The sequence below is a fragment of the Elgaria multicarinata genome, chromosome 10 (assembly GCF_023053635.1).
Source record: "Elgaria multicarinata webbii isolate HBS135686 ecotype San Diego chromosome 10, rElgMul1.1.pri, whole genome shotgun sequence".
NCBI lineage: Eukaryota > Metazoa > Chordata > Lepidosauria > Squamata > Anguidae > Elgaria > Elgaria multicarinata.
Window position 1 is genome coordinate 76,849,622 of NC_086180.1, and position 13,825 is coordinate 76,863,446.

The following is a 13,825-nucleotide window of genomic DNA, read 5'->3' on the forward strand; positions in this document are numbered from 1 at the left end:
AATCTCTTCATTGGCTTCCAATTCACCTCAGAATCCAATATAAGCTTCTCCTGTTGACTTTCAAAGCCTGTCACAGTCTAGCTCCTTCCTATCTTTCTTCTCTCACCTCACATTATTGCCCCACTCATGACTTTTTCCACATGTCCTTCATATCCAGTGGAATGTGCCTGCTTTATTTTCCTTATTTGAGCAGCCAAACCCAACTGTCATGAAAGAAGCAGCCTCTACATGCAGATGTGGCTAAGGAAAGTGAGTGTAAACAAAATGTAGAGTGGGAAATTGCCATAATTCTGTGGTGTAAGTAAATTTCATACATAGCATTCAGCAAAGACACGCCATAATAAAATTGTAGTACTGTAGAACAAACACAAGAGGTCACCTTTAGTATATGTTTCAGATGCGGCTTTATTTCATTACTTAATGCATCCACAGCACGTACATTTTGCAGGGTGGTTTACAAATAATGATAGTATGCTATATCCTATCTTGCAAGGCTCTAGAATTACACAAGAGCTCTTTAGTCTTATGTAAGACCAATACATTTCTCTGGCATACGTCCACTTCCCATTATCCTACAAGTATATTCACCTCCACCCCAGAGTTGGCACACAAACTGCAATCCTAATTCCTGGAGTGATTTTTCCCTATTCCAATTTACCTCTTATTCAGTTATTGACTCAGCATGCTGCCAATTTATCATTATAAGCAACTAGAGGTTCAAAATGAGATTTTGAGTCCAAAAATGTGCATCTCATCAATAAAACTGATTAGAAATTCTGCTGACTTAGTTTAAGATGTAGCTCTTGGGTCCTTCTTTGCCATTCCTCTCCCTCAATGTTTTGTCATCCCGGCTAAAACTCATCTCAACAGGCTTTTTGTTTTGGCTAAGAAGAATCCCAGGAGAGCCTCAACCACATTTATATGCAGTTGAACGGAGCCTAGCACAGCCTTACCGAACATGGTGCCCTCAAGTTGTTTTGGACTTCAACTCCCATCAGCCCCAGCTTTCTTTGGCCAATGGTCAGGAATGCTGGGAGTTGTGGTCCAAAATATCTAGAGAGCACCAGGTTGGGGAAGGCTGACCTAGTGCAGCCATGTATGATGCCACTCCATGTCTTTGTTGTGGTTATGAGAAGTCGGTAGAAATGGATACATGTCAGAAATGCAAGTCTTCTGGTTGTGCATTCACCAGGCAGAGACCTCATCTTCAAGTCAATTGTCCTTTAATATGCTAATAGATAGACTTTCAGAAGTTACAGGAAGTCAGATTCCGGCTGGACATCAGGAAAAACTTCCTGACTGTTAGAGCAGTATGGCAATGGAACCAGTTACCTAGGGAGGTTGTGGGCTCTCCCACACTAGAGGCATTCAAGAGGCAGCTGGACAGCCATCTGTCAGGGATGCTTTAGGGTGGATTCCTGCATTGAGCAGGGGGTTGGACTCGATGGTCCCTTCCAACTCTACTATTCTATGAATACAGACTCAGTATTTGCCCCCAAACTGCCCCTGGCCTAATTAGCTAATGCCAAATTCTCTAATAGAGAAAGATTTCCATGGAGGAAAAGAGTTGCTCCTAAACTTACACAGAACTTGAAGGGCTTCTTCCATCCATCCCTCCCTTCGTTGACTCTGGTAAGTGGCTAATCTGGCAGAACATCTTAATTCCCTCATACGCTCTGCCCTCTTTGAGCAACAGCAGATTCTTGCATATATGCCAAGACTTTATTTATTATTGCATTTATATCCTGCCTTTTTCCTCCAAGGAACTCAAGGCGGCGTACATACATAATCCTCCCCATTTTATCCTCACAACAACAACCCTGTGAGGTAGGTTGGGCTGAGAGTCTCTGACTGCACCAAAGTCACCCAGCAGGTTTCCATGGCTGAGTAGGGACTAGAACCCAGATCTCCCAACTCCCAGTCCAACACTTTAGCCACTACACCACATTGGCTTTGTTGATGGAGTGCAGAGCCAGAATGGTACGGGACAGGATCACTGTGAAACCTGAGACCTTAGGTTGGATTCCCAGTCTACACACAGCAGCATTTATTAACAGGTCAGCAGCATTTATTAACAGGTCAAGCCATATACATGATGCACTCCATACAAGCTCAAGAAGTTGATGTTGAATAGGGCCATAATTACGTATTTTAATTCTGGATTCTCATATTAATTACATATTTCGCCTGATGAACACATACCACCTTGACAAACAACATAACCATCTTTATAGACAGATGGCAAAGTGTGCTAATTCCACAACGTAATAAAAAAAGCTGTGGGCTTAAATATAGTTCTAGCTTTAAATAAATACAACACAGAGAAAAGATTCTGCATATTTCTAATATTAAAGTTCTGAAGCTTAAAACATTTATGAAAAAGCAGACTTGTATGAAGATTCAACCATGATCTTCCGGCTTTCTCTCCCAAAAGTATGACCATGGGGTCGGAAGTTATTACTTTGCCTTTGCCTATGTTACCTCTTCTAGCAAAAGTATACCTTTGCAACAAGAGAGCATCCCATTCAAGTCACTCACTCTTCTAGCCAAATGGCAAATGCCATACTGCAAGGTGGAAGAGGCCTACAGAGACTAATACTACAGCCAGCCCTCATAACACAAGGAATAGAACTGACCACTCCAACTAAGCATAATGTTTTCATTCTGCTCTTCTTCCAAGGATTCATGGGCTTCTGTTTAAATTCTCCCAGTGAGGTGGAGGGGAGCAAAGCTACACAGTAGTGCGTAGGCCATGATTGTAATTCACATGAATAGCATGTGCTGCTCCCATCCACCTGTGCATTGTCCTCATGTGTCTTTGCATGCTTTGTTGCTTAGAGTCATTTTCCAGGACATTTAGAAGGCTACTCAGAGTGACAGACCATCCTGGGAATTTGATAGTCATAATGCAGAAGAGTGTCCTAGTTAAGCTTCACACAAGAGTTCTTCGTCCACATGAGAGTTGGACTGCCAAGTTTCAAAGGAGAACCGGTGGGATAAGGAGACTGTGGAAAAACTAAATGAGTGTGGAGGAGCACTGTCTTCACTGCAGAAGTTGTAGGACAGGTATCTCCGCTTCAACTGATGTTTTCAGGGAGGGGGTTTGAAGAACTGAGGCAAATAGCAATCCCAGGATCCTGGCTTCCAGCAGCCAGATCTGCACACAAGAGTGGCTAATTCAGGATGTACAATGACAAACAAATGGCATTGCAGGGATAGGCAACCTTTTTGGGCCATGAGCACATTTGGCAATTTGAGAAACTGTGCAGGACACCACTACAAAATGGCTGCAGTGGGAGACCTGGCAAGGGACAAGTAACCTTCCAAAAAGACAGAGTGCAAGGCAGAGGTGGGGTGTGAGCCCCAACACAAAAAATAACTCCTTTGAACCCAGAGTTTTCAGGATCAACAGAAACCTATTTCACAGAGTTCCCAGCTGCCCATAAGAAAATGTATTAATTAATAAAAACACAAATAAATGGGAAGATAGGGGACTTTGGTGGGCATCAAGGAAAGGTCCAGGGATGCATAGGTGGCCATGAGGACCACGTCACCTACTCTGGATTAGTGTAATAGCTTTGAGGAGGCCATTCAGCTGGTTAGAGAGAACTGAACCCTGAGGCCAATGCACATAAATGGGACTGTTCCTGCTCCCAACCAACCACTCTTAATCCTGCAGGTGATCATTATTGTCAAAGATGACAATGCTGGTCTGTTTGTTAGAGATTCAACACATTATTACAATCTGTGTAGTCTACTGCTGTTCACCATGCTGGTGTGGCTCAGGGTTCACGTATGGACATCTGATCTGCTGTGCTGTAGCACTAGCTCATCCCTGAAGGTTACTGTATGCAAGGGTGACCATATGAAAAGGAGGACAGGGCTCCTGTGTCTTTAACAGTTGCATAGAAAAGGGAATTTCAGCAGGTGTCATTTGTATGCATGTCACACCTGGTGAAATTACCTCTTCATCACAACAGTTAAAGCTGCAGGAGCTATACTAGAGTGACCAGATTTAAAAGAGGGCAGGGCACCTGCAGCTTTAACTGTTGTGATGAAGAGGAAATTTCACCAGGTTCCCCATATATACAAATGACACCTGCTGCAATTTCCTTTTCAATACAACTGTTAAAGATACAGGAGCCCTGTCCTCCTTTGCATATGGTCACCCTACTGTATGCCAATAGATGAGATGTGAAAATAGTGCTTGGCTGAAGCTACACCAGGGCCATGTCACACAAACAAGCAGAGAAGAGGTTCCTTGATTTTCCCTGCATGTAGTAAGCTATTACCATCCAGACCTTTGCTGTGCAGCTTGGCCTCATCCAGCCCACATTTCACCTCTCCACTAACCCCAAGTCAGTGCTTTGATAAACTGCAAGGGGTGGGGGGAATGAACATTCTAGCAAGCATATAAATGATTCACACAATGTGGCACAGTGACTAAATGGATGTGACGTTTAAGGAGCTCTATTATAGCCCCAGTTTGTGTATGTTCAAACATTGGCTAGGAAAGAGAGCGGCAACAGAACGCAGTGTAAATGGTAACAGGCAAACACCACCAGCATAGAATTATTATTATTTTATTTATTTAAAATATAACCCACCCACCCCTGGCAGCTTACTACGGTAAAATCCACATAATAAAAACTGATATGGTAATAAAAACAGCAACAGCAGCAAATGCAGTAAAAATAACAAACACCAGCATAAAAACAAAACCTACCACATATAATTGCAGCTACAATTGTCTGATAAAACATAATCAGGGGAAGGCCCGAGTAAAAGCATACGTTTTCAGGGCCTTCTTTAAAGTGTAGCAGTCCTCTTATGGCAGAGGTGTGGGGTCACTGCGGAAGAGGCCCTCTCTCATGTTGACATGAGAGAGGGCCTCGCTTATCTTTGCCGTTGCAATAGAAGCTCTAGCGACCTCAACTCAGGAGACATCATTGCATGAACCTTTTTGCCGACGATATTGACATATTTGCAGAGGATGTTGACAGAGAAAATGATCCGGCATTAGCTCTGCATTCTATTTTTAGGAGTGTCAATAGAAAAATTATCCCGAAAGCCTTGGTCACCCACTTGTTGGTTGTGCCAAGGTGGGAAATTGCCCACTTCTGGAAAAGTGACAGAACTTTTGACCATCAACGCTGGTTTGATAAGAATTGGCAACTGGTTTTAAATGGTAAATTGACTCAACATAGCAGATAAGCAAGAGGGGAAATCAAACCCAACACATTTTTGGAGAACTGGTTGGACTTTTTCTCATTTGTTAATATGAATCCTGGTAAATCTAGACCTTCACTGGCCCAAGAATCTTTTTAGTCAGGGCTTCTAACTTAACCTGGAGCTTTTCTTTTTTATAAGAAGGTATAGATCTGGTTAAGATTGCTATATTTGCTTTTTTATTATATGAATACCTATGCTTCTCACTGTGGTGCTGTGGGAACACTTGTATTGTTGAGTGTTTTCTCTTATTCTCTGTGTGTAACGTATTTGTTCTTACTTGAAAATCAGTAAAAATATTTTTTTAAAAAATAGGGTGGGCGGGCACACTAATAAGGGTGAAAGTGGCCCTTCAAGTAATTTGGTCTCAAACCAGGACTTTAAATTCGACTCGGAAACACATGGTTAACCAGTGCAGCTAGTGTAGTATAGGGATTATATAATCAGATCGCCCCACCAACATTTGGGCAGCTGCATTTTGCACCAGCTGATGTCTCCAGACCGTCTTCAAAGGCAGCCCCACATAAAGCACATTTCAGTAGTCCAGCCCGGGTGTCAATAGTGCATGGATAACCGAGGCAAGTTCTGTCCTCCCTATCTAGACTGGTACACCAGCTGTAGCCCTAAGCTGGTCAAACACACTCCTGGACACAGCAGACACCTGGGCTTCCCCCCCCCCCCAGTTTGCACAGAGTCCAGGAGGGCTCTCAGGCCACACATTTCTCTTTTACGGGGAGTGCAACCCCATTTAAGACCAGTTGTAAACCTCTATGCAGAGTAGTTGTTTTCCCAGTCCACAGTACCTCGATCTTGCCTGGATTAATTTTCAGCTTGTTTACTCTTGTCCACCCCAAAACAGCCTCCAGACAATGGTTGATGAGAGTGGGAGGAAACATTGCTTGAACATTGTATAATGCCAGGCTGTAGAGAAGGGGTTGTATCCAGTGTTAGTCCTCTTAGAGTAGATCCACTGAAATGAATGGAACTTAAGTTAGTCATAACAAACTCAAGGCCCATTCATTTCAATGGGTTTACTCTAAATTGGACTAACATTGGCTACAACCCACTGACTCCAGCGTGTTGCTTGCAATAACATTACCTAGGGTGACCATATGAAAAAGACAGGGCTCCTGTATCTTTAACAGCTGTATTGAAAAGAGAATTTCAGCAGGTGTCATTTGTATATATGGGGAACCAGGTGAAATTTCCTCTTCATCACAACAATGATGTGTATATTTATTGTTTTATACTGTATGTTTTTATTTGTAAGCTGCCCTGAGTTCTTAGTGATATAGGGTGGGATATAAATATTTTAAATAAATAAATAAATAATCAAAGCTGCAGGTGCCCTGCCCTCTTTTAAATCTGGTCACTCTAGTATAGCTACTGCAGCTTTAGCTGTGGCGATGAAGAGGGAATTTCACCAGGTTCTCCATATATACAAATGACACCTGCAAAGATACAGGAGCCCTGTCCTCCTTTTCATATGGTCACCCCACATTCCCATTCTTGCAAAGTACAACTGTGCTGAACATTAATGAAATATGCTAAAAACAACAACAGCAGCAGCAATGCCCACCCACCCTAGCCAGCTCCATCAATGACAAGGATGCTTACAGATGCTGAGGTACAAGCGGCTGCTGGAAACTGATGGGAGTGAGCCTGCCATTGGGTATTTAGAGTTCAGCATACAAGGTTTTTATCCCACTATAGGTGTTGATTAATTTACCAATGCGAGGATGTTTATCAACACTACGTTGTGAATGGCCACTGTAATTGTTTCACATACATTTAAGTTTAAATGAAATTATCACTGTATTCCTTGTATTAAATTCCTCTCTGATTTCACTCTGAACTGTTTTCTCTTTTCCCGGCACACTCCTGCGCCCTTCTTTCTCTGTGTATCTGTAGTCTGTCTATCTGGCAACTCAGGAGAACATTTTATGCATCTGATGAAGTGCTCTTGGCTGCACAGTCTTTTTAGCAGCCTTCTCTTCCCGTCGAGTTGGGCTGCCAGTGGGCCATGGGAATGATGAGAGTTGCATCTAACATGTCTGGAAGGCACCAGGTTGGGAAGGTGGCTTTAAGAAGCCACACGTCTCTGGATTGTTTTTACTGCAACAGATGGGCTGTCCCTCTGGAACAGGGATACCCCTCTGGAATTGCATAGGCGATGTCACGTTGCGGAAGCCATCTCAGATCTTTACAACGCAACTATAGATGAGCTTCCTTGAATGTAACACATATCTACATGTGTTCAGATGGGACTCTGAACTGTGTCCTTCACACCATCTTGGAAGGTGATAAGCCAAGTCCTGGTGGGGGGGAGTGTGCCACCCCCCACAACAGAAAATCTTAAGAGGATCACACCCTCATCATCTATTATCTTACAGCAGACAAAGGATATGCACACACTTTAGGGAAGTTGCCTCTCCGCTTGGCATTATTCCAAGAACTCATTTGGCCCGACATCATTGCAATCACATGCTGATTGCCATGGAAACTGGCAAATTCAGAAACCGATCCAGATTTCCATGGTGAATACTTTGCAGTAACGTTGATCTGCTAAGACAAAATAGAAAGCTTAAAAAAAAAAACCACCCTGCATTCTCTTAGTACAATGAACTGGCAAACATTTCTGTCCTTAAGGCCACTTTGATTTGAGACGGGAGGTGCACACTTCCTCTGGTCAAGAGAAAGCTGGCTGGTTTCAAGGTACCTAGGAGGCTGGGGCTCAGGAAAGTTAATATAGGAGTACAGCCTGTGATGAAAATAAACCTCCCACCGCCTCTTCCTGGAAAGATCTAACCAAGAAAATGCCAGGCACGGTCTGTTTGTGAGAGCCCCTGGAATCTGTATTTGCACACAATCCAGGCTGATTCAGCTTATGCAATGCAGTCGCTATAGAAATCACCTGGAAAATGCATCATCAGCTCCTCCCTGGCTATTGATTGGCCAGTTTCAATTTTCCCTCTCTGGAAGCTGTCCATAAAATGTAGTGTGAAATCTTTTTACACGTCAATTCTTGGGTTATTTAATCCAGGAATCATCATGGCTGAACAGCAACGAGAGCCTGCTGCCCTTCTGCTTTCAGTCCACAACCCAGAAATGCCCATTGGTATCATGATATACGAACCCGGAACCCAGAGTTAATCCCACATGAAAACCATGGGTGATTGCTGGGTTAAGTCTGGATTGTATAACCCCTAAAAGACCCAGAGTTTTGGCATCGCAATAAGCCAGGAATTGGAGGGATGTGTTGTTGATTGAAATCCACAGTATCTGGTACGTGTGAACTGGGTTGTTTGTCTTTTCTGGTGGTTGGCAAGGTATCACGGCAAAACTCTTCCACACTCTGGAGGCCCAAAGAAAAACGCACATACCATGAAAGCTGCTTTGGTGAGTTACTCTTAGGATATTGAGATGTAAACACTAGTGAGCTACCAGGAATTTTATTTTTCTTAAAGCAACAATTTCTGAACTTCTGTCTCTTGATTCTTTAATAAATGCATTGAATCTGGAAACTGGAGTTGATTTGATTCTCTTGCCTAGCCTGCCCTGGAGTTGGCCTTAATAGTGCTCTGGACCAGCTTTTCCCAACATGGTGCCCTCTCGATGCGTAGCACTGCAAATCCCATAACTCCTAGCTATCATGCCAATGGTAAGGCATGCTGGGAATTATGGGAGTTGCAGTCCAACACATTTGGAAAGCATCTGGTTAGGGAAAGCTGCCTAATCACAACCTGCATCCATTGTATCTTTATGAGAGATTAAACGTTTGTTTATCCCTATTTTAGGAACTCAGCCTGCAGTCTTACCATCTATTCGCAATCCAGCCTCACTGCTGCATTTTCTCTTTGACAGTTAGCCAACTCTTTCTGATGTATATGCTGTTCCACCAGCCCCCACTTCCCCCACGTGGCGAGAAGCAATGCCCAAGGGTCCGTTTCCTTTGGATGAAAACACAAGAGAGACTTAAAGCATCTTTGTAATATTTGCTTGGCAATGACAAAGCAGGCTGGGAATTATGGGAGATCCAGTCCAACGGATGGAGAAATCTGCTCTGGACTGCTTGATAACATTGTTTTTAAGGAATTTAAAGGAAGTTCTGGAAGGGGGGCATCCTTCTCCATATATAAAAACCACAAGCCTGGATTTCGATGTATCTAGGTTATGAGTTATTGTTATTTGATACAATCATGAGTAGTTAAATATTAATATTCAACAAGAGGTATTAATATGTGGGTGGTGGCAACTGACCTTTGAGACAAAGGGCATCTTTTAACCTATCCTACCTAGGAAGATGCAGAGATGCAGACACACGGATTTGTCACAAGGCCATCGTGGCAAAGCATATTGTTCGCACACACAAAAGGTCCTAGGTTTAATCCCCAGTTTAAAGGGGAACCACTTTCAGCCAAGAGTAGACCCTATTAGAAAAATCAACAGTCTGACTCATATGCCCCTGTCCTATAGAGATGGTTTCCAAAGTAGACTACATTGAACTTTAAAATATGCACCTCTTGGTGCATATTTATCTATGACCAGTATTTCTGTTTCTCCTTTCAGGGCAAAAAGCACTTCCAAGGTAGCTAAATAAAAAGATCAAAACAAAAGTTATTATTAAATATGAACTAATTTAAAATTATAAAGCTCACATGTCAATCCAGCACAACAAACCCACTAAAATAATTTAAACCATTTAAAAACTCTCCATAGGTGGTGTCTTGTATTATTTATTTATTTATTTAATGTAACACCCCATAGCCGAAGCTCTCTGGGCGGTTTACAAAAGTGTATTTGTTAGATCATAATATTTCATCTCTTACATGGGAAGGGGGTCACCAATGTTCTTCTGGACTAAGATGAAACCAGTGAGAGCGGTTTTTTTATTGCAACGTTCATCATGCCAGCTGGGGCTGATAGGAGCTGCAGTACAGCAACAACTATAAGACCACACTTTCCTCACCCCTGTATAAAGGATACATAAAAATACTGAGTAAAATAAACTTTTGAAAATGATGTTCAACTGGTCCAGAAAATGAAGCATAGATAGATACATGATCTAGTTTCTGCTGCTGGAATTAGAAAGGGCTGCCCTATAAGCTACCTGGATGGGAAAATATATACCAAAGGCAATTGCTCTTATGTTTTTGAAGAAAAGGTAGGGTACAAATATAATAAATAAATTGAATAAATTATCTTACATTGTCCTCAAACTCTGGAGTGCAACATGTCTTTGGTACAACTGATAACCTTATACCCCCATAGCAAGAACATTTAGATTGTCAAAAAATGGGATATGAAGCAACGTGATGGTGTAAGATCTTTTTTCTTATACATTAAAGAAATTGCTAGATGTTGCCCATAATTTAGCAGCCATTGCAGTTACAGCATCACAAATAAGTGCAGGATATTTTTGTCAAACACGCACTTTCTGTTTGGCAGAACTGCAGTCTGTGTATTGATTCAACCCTTCTAACTCCATGTTTTTAAGATACTAGCACACTTCATTTGAAAAGGCATATTTCACAGCCTATGCAAAGTGACCTTCACCAAGTGAAGTCTTTTAAAATCTGCTAGAGGATACAACCTCAGATGTGCACACACATATGGAAACAAAGCATATGTTAACTTTGGCAAATCATATTATTTTCAGAGTCCAAAAAAAGCTTTGATTATAATTAAATCCTACAGAAATTGTTTTAAGTATCCCAACCTGAACCACTTCACACTCAACAATTATGGAATCAACTGTTTTGTGGTGTCTTGTGGTGTTTCATCTCCTTCTTTCAATTTGTTTAAGAAGTTACACTGAAATACTAATTTCTGTCTATTGAAATGAATGGGAAAGAGAGTACTGAGCAGTTAAGCTGCTGGGCTCCATTCTATCTCAGGCAACTTCTCAAAATTGGATAGGAAAAATGCTATTTTACTCTAGGGGTTACAGTAGTAATTCTGCTTCAAGTTGGTTTTTTGACACCACAGTTCACACTCTCTTAGTGCCAGCTTGCAACACTATTAGATTGTAAGCCTACGCGGCAGGGTCCTGCTATTTATTGTGTTATCTGTACAGCACCATGTACATTGATGGTGCTATATAAATAAATAATAATAATAATAATAATAATAATAATGATGTCTCATTTGCAATGTTTTGGAGAAAACAACAGACTCTTCTAGAAGACTGGGATCAGACTCTTCTAGAAGACTGGGTTCTAGGAGACCTTTTTGGGGTCCAATGAAGCCGAGTATTTCACTACACATTTTTGGGGTTTTTTGTTCTCTTTCTTGTTTTCCCTTGCTGGGCTTCCTAACAACACAATGTAGATTATTTAACTGGTGGGTTGTATTACCCCATCACGTCAGATGTTTGATACAAACAGATACTCATTGCTCTCTCTGTGTGGTGGTGGTTTTAAAATAACATTGTGGGGTCCAATGGGAACATAGGAAGCTGCCTTATATAGTGTCAGATCATTGGCCCACCTACCCAGTACTGCTAATATTGGGCCTGTTCAGACCATGGTTAGGCCGCTAACCCTTTTGCAGCAAATGGCTAGTGAGCGTGTTTAAACCATGGTTATGTAGCCACCATGGTTAGGAATGGCTCACATGACATGCTAAGCCATAATGTGTAGCTCAAAATGCTTAACCACCGTGGCTTAGTGTGCCATCTAAACATGGTCACTGAACATTTTAAAAATCACACCTTTTGTTATGATAGTATCAATCTAATAAAAGATATGATTTGATTTCCAAAATGACTCCGGATTAACATTCCAAAATGTAGACTAACAAACACTGACAGGTTTGGTTAGAAAAGGCTCAGTGTTGGAGCACAAACTTTGCATACTGAAGGCCCCTGGTTCAATCCCTGAAAAACTCCTGCCTGAAACCTTGGAGACCTACTGCCAGTCAGAGACCATGTTCAGACAACACACTAAGCCATGGTAGTTAAGCATTATGGCTTAGTGTGTTGTGTGAACCATGTGCGCAGAGGGAATGGGGATGTCTACGTCAGTTGCACATGCCCGAATCTAGACCCAGCCCTGTTGCTGTTTGAATTTTTTTTTTAAAAAAAAAACACCTCTATTCCAAGTCACTTTGAGTCTTATGCTGTTGATAAAAAAAAAATCTAAAAAATGTTGCCATTTTTGTTTATAATAATAATACATAGAATTTGCATATAAAGTGACCCTATTCAGACAACACGCTATGCCATGGTGGTTAAGCATTTTGAGCTAAATATTATGGCTCAGTGTGTCACGTGAACCACGACTTAACGTGTTGTGTGAACCATTCCTAACCATTGTGGCTACATAACCACGGTTTAAACACACTCACTAGCCCTTTGCTGCAAAGAGTTTAAGGGCCTAGCATGTTGTCTGAACAGGCCCAGTGTAAGAATTGCAATAAAGAATCCTAGCTTAACATGTTGGTGAAATGCAGGACCATCCACAGATTGGCCTACCTAATCCAGGGAATAGGGAGTACAGCAGAATGATGCACCCAGAGATAGAATTCTAGGAAATCGAAATCAGTCCCATGTCCTAATCCCAAGGCATAGTCCCCATCCTTAACCTTATTGGTGAATGAATTTATTAAAAGAAAAAAAATACTGTATCATATTTTACACCAAAAGAAAGATGTGTAAACCTTTTAAGCTTTGAAAGTACTTTTAGGGCACAATCCTATAGTCCCTAGAGTGTCCGCCCAGGGACCATAAGTCATTTCGAGTCCCCTCCTAAAGCTATAGACACTAGTACGACTTCAGGAGGGAGACTCCAAAATCCAATACTGCCCTCACAGCTGCCACACAAAGAACCACAGAGCCTGTTTTCCGAGGTGGCAAAAGCAGCCTTAGAGGGCCTTGGAGAGAACAGAAAGCAGGCCAGAAGGGGAGAAATCCTATGGCTGAGAGCCAACGAGAGGAAAAAGCAAACACAGGAGAACAGAGAGGTGAAAATCTCCTTCATTGCTCCTCCCGCCCTGTTGGCTGCAGCCTGGTAGTTCTATCCAATGGATAGTCCCTTCTAATGGGAGTGCAACATCCAGTATTTTAATATAAAGGAATATATGGTAACCTTCAATAAAATACATAAAATTGTTATAATGGACAGATGTTTTTTTGATCCACCTTATGGTTGGTTCACACATGCACTTGGTGATGCTCAGCTGAACGTGTGATTTGCCTCCACTGGAGAAAGTTTTGGCTGGGATCCAAACAGCTGCTTAGGTTCACTCCAGGGAGGCTCGTTAAAAGCAGGGGTTGGACTTGATGGCCTTGTAGGCCCCTTCCACCTCTGCTATTCTATGATTCTATAAAAAGACTGGCCATACCATATCAGATCAGAAAGTACTTCTCCTCATCTTCTGTTTGCCATGTGGCATGGAGGCTTGATGTTGAGGAAAAAACATTGCAAGCCTCTTTTGGCTTACGGAACTAATTCCTTAGTTCTTTTGGTTCCTATCTAATGGCTTCTGATTGTGACGATTAATTTGTGATAGCTCATTCACATATGCAAGTGATCATTTGATACTACAGTTGACAAATAACTGAGCAGAGTTGTATGAACTAGGCCTCAACTCCAGT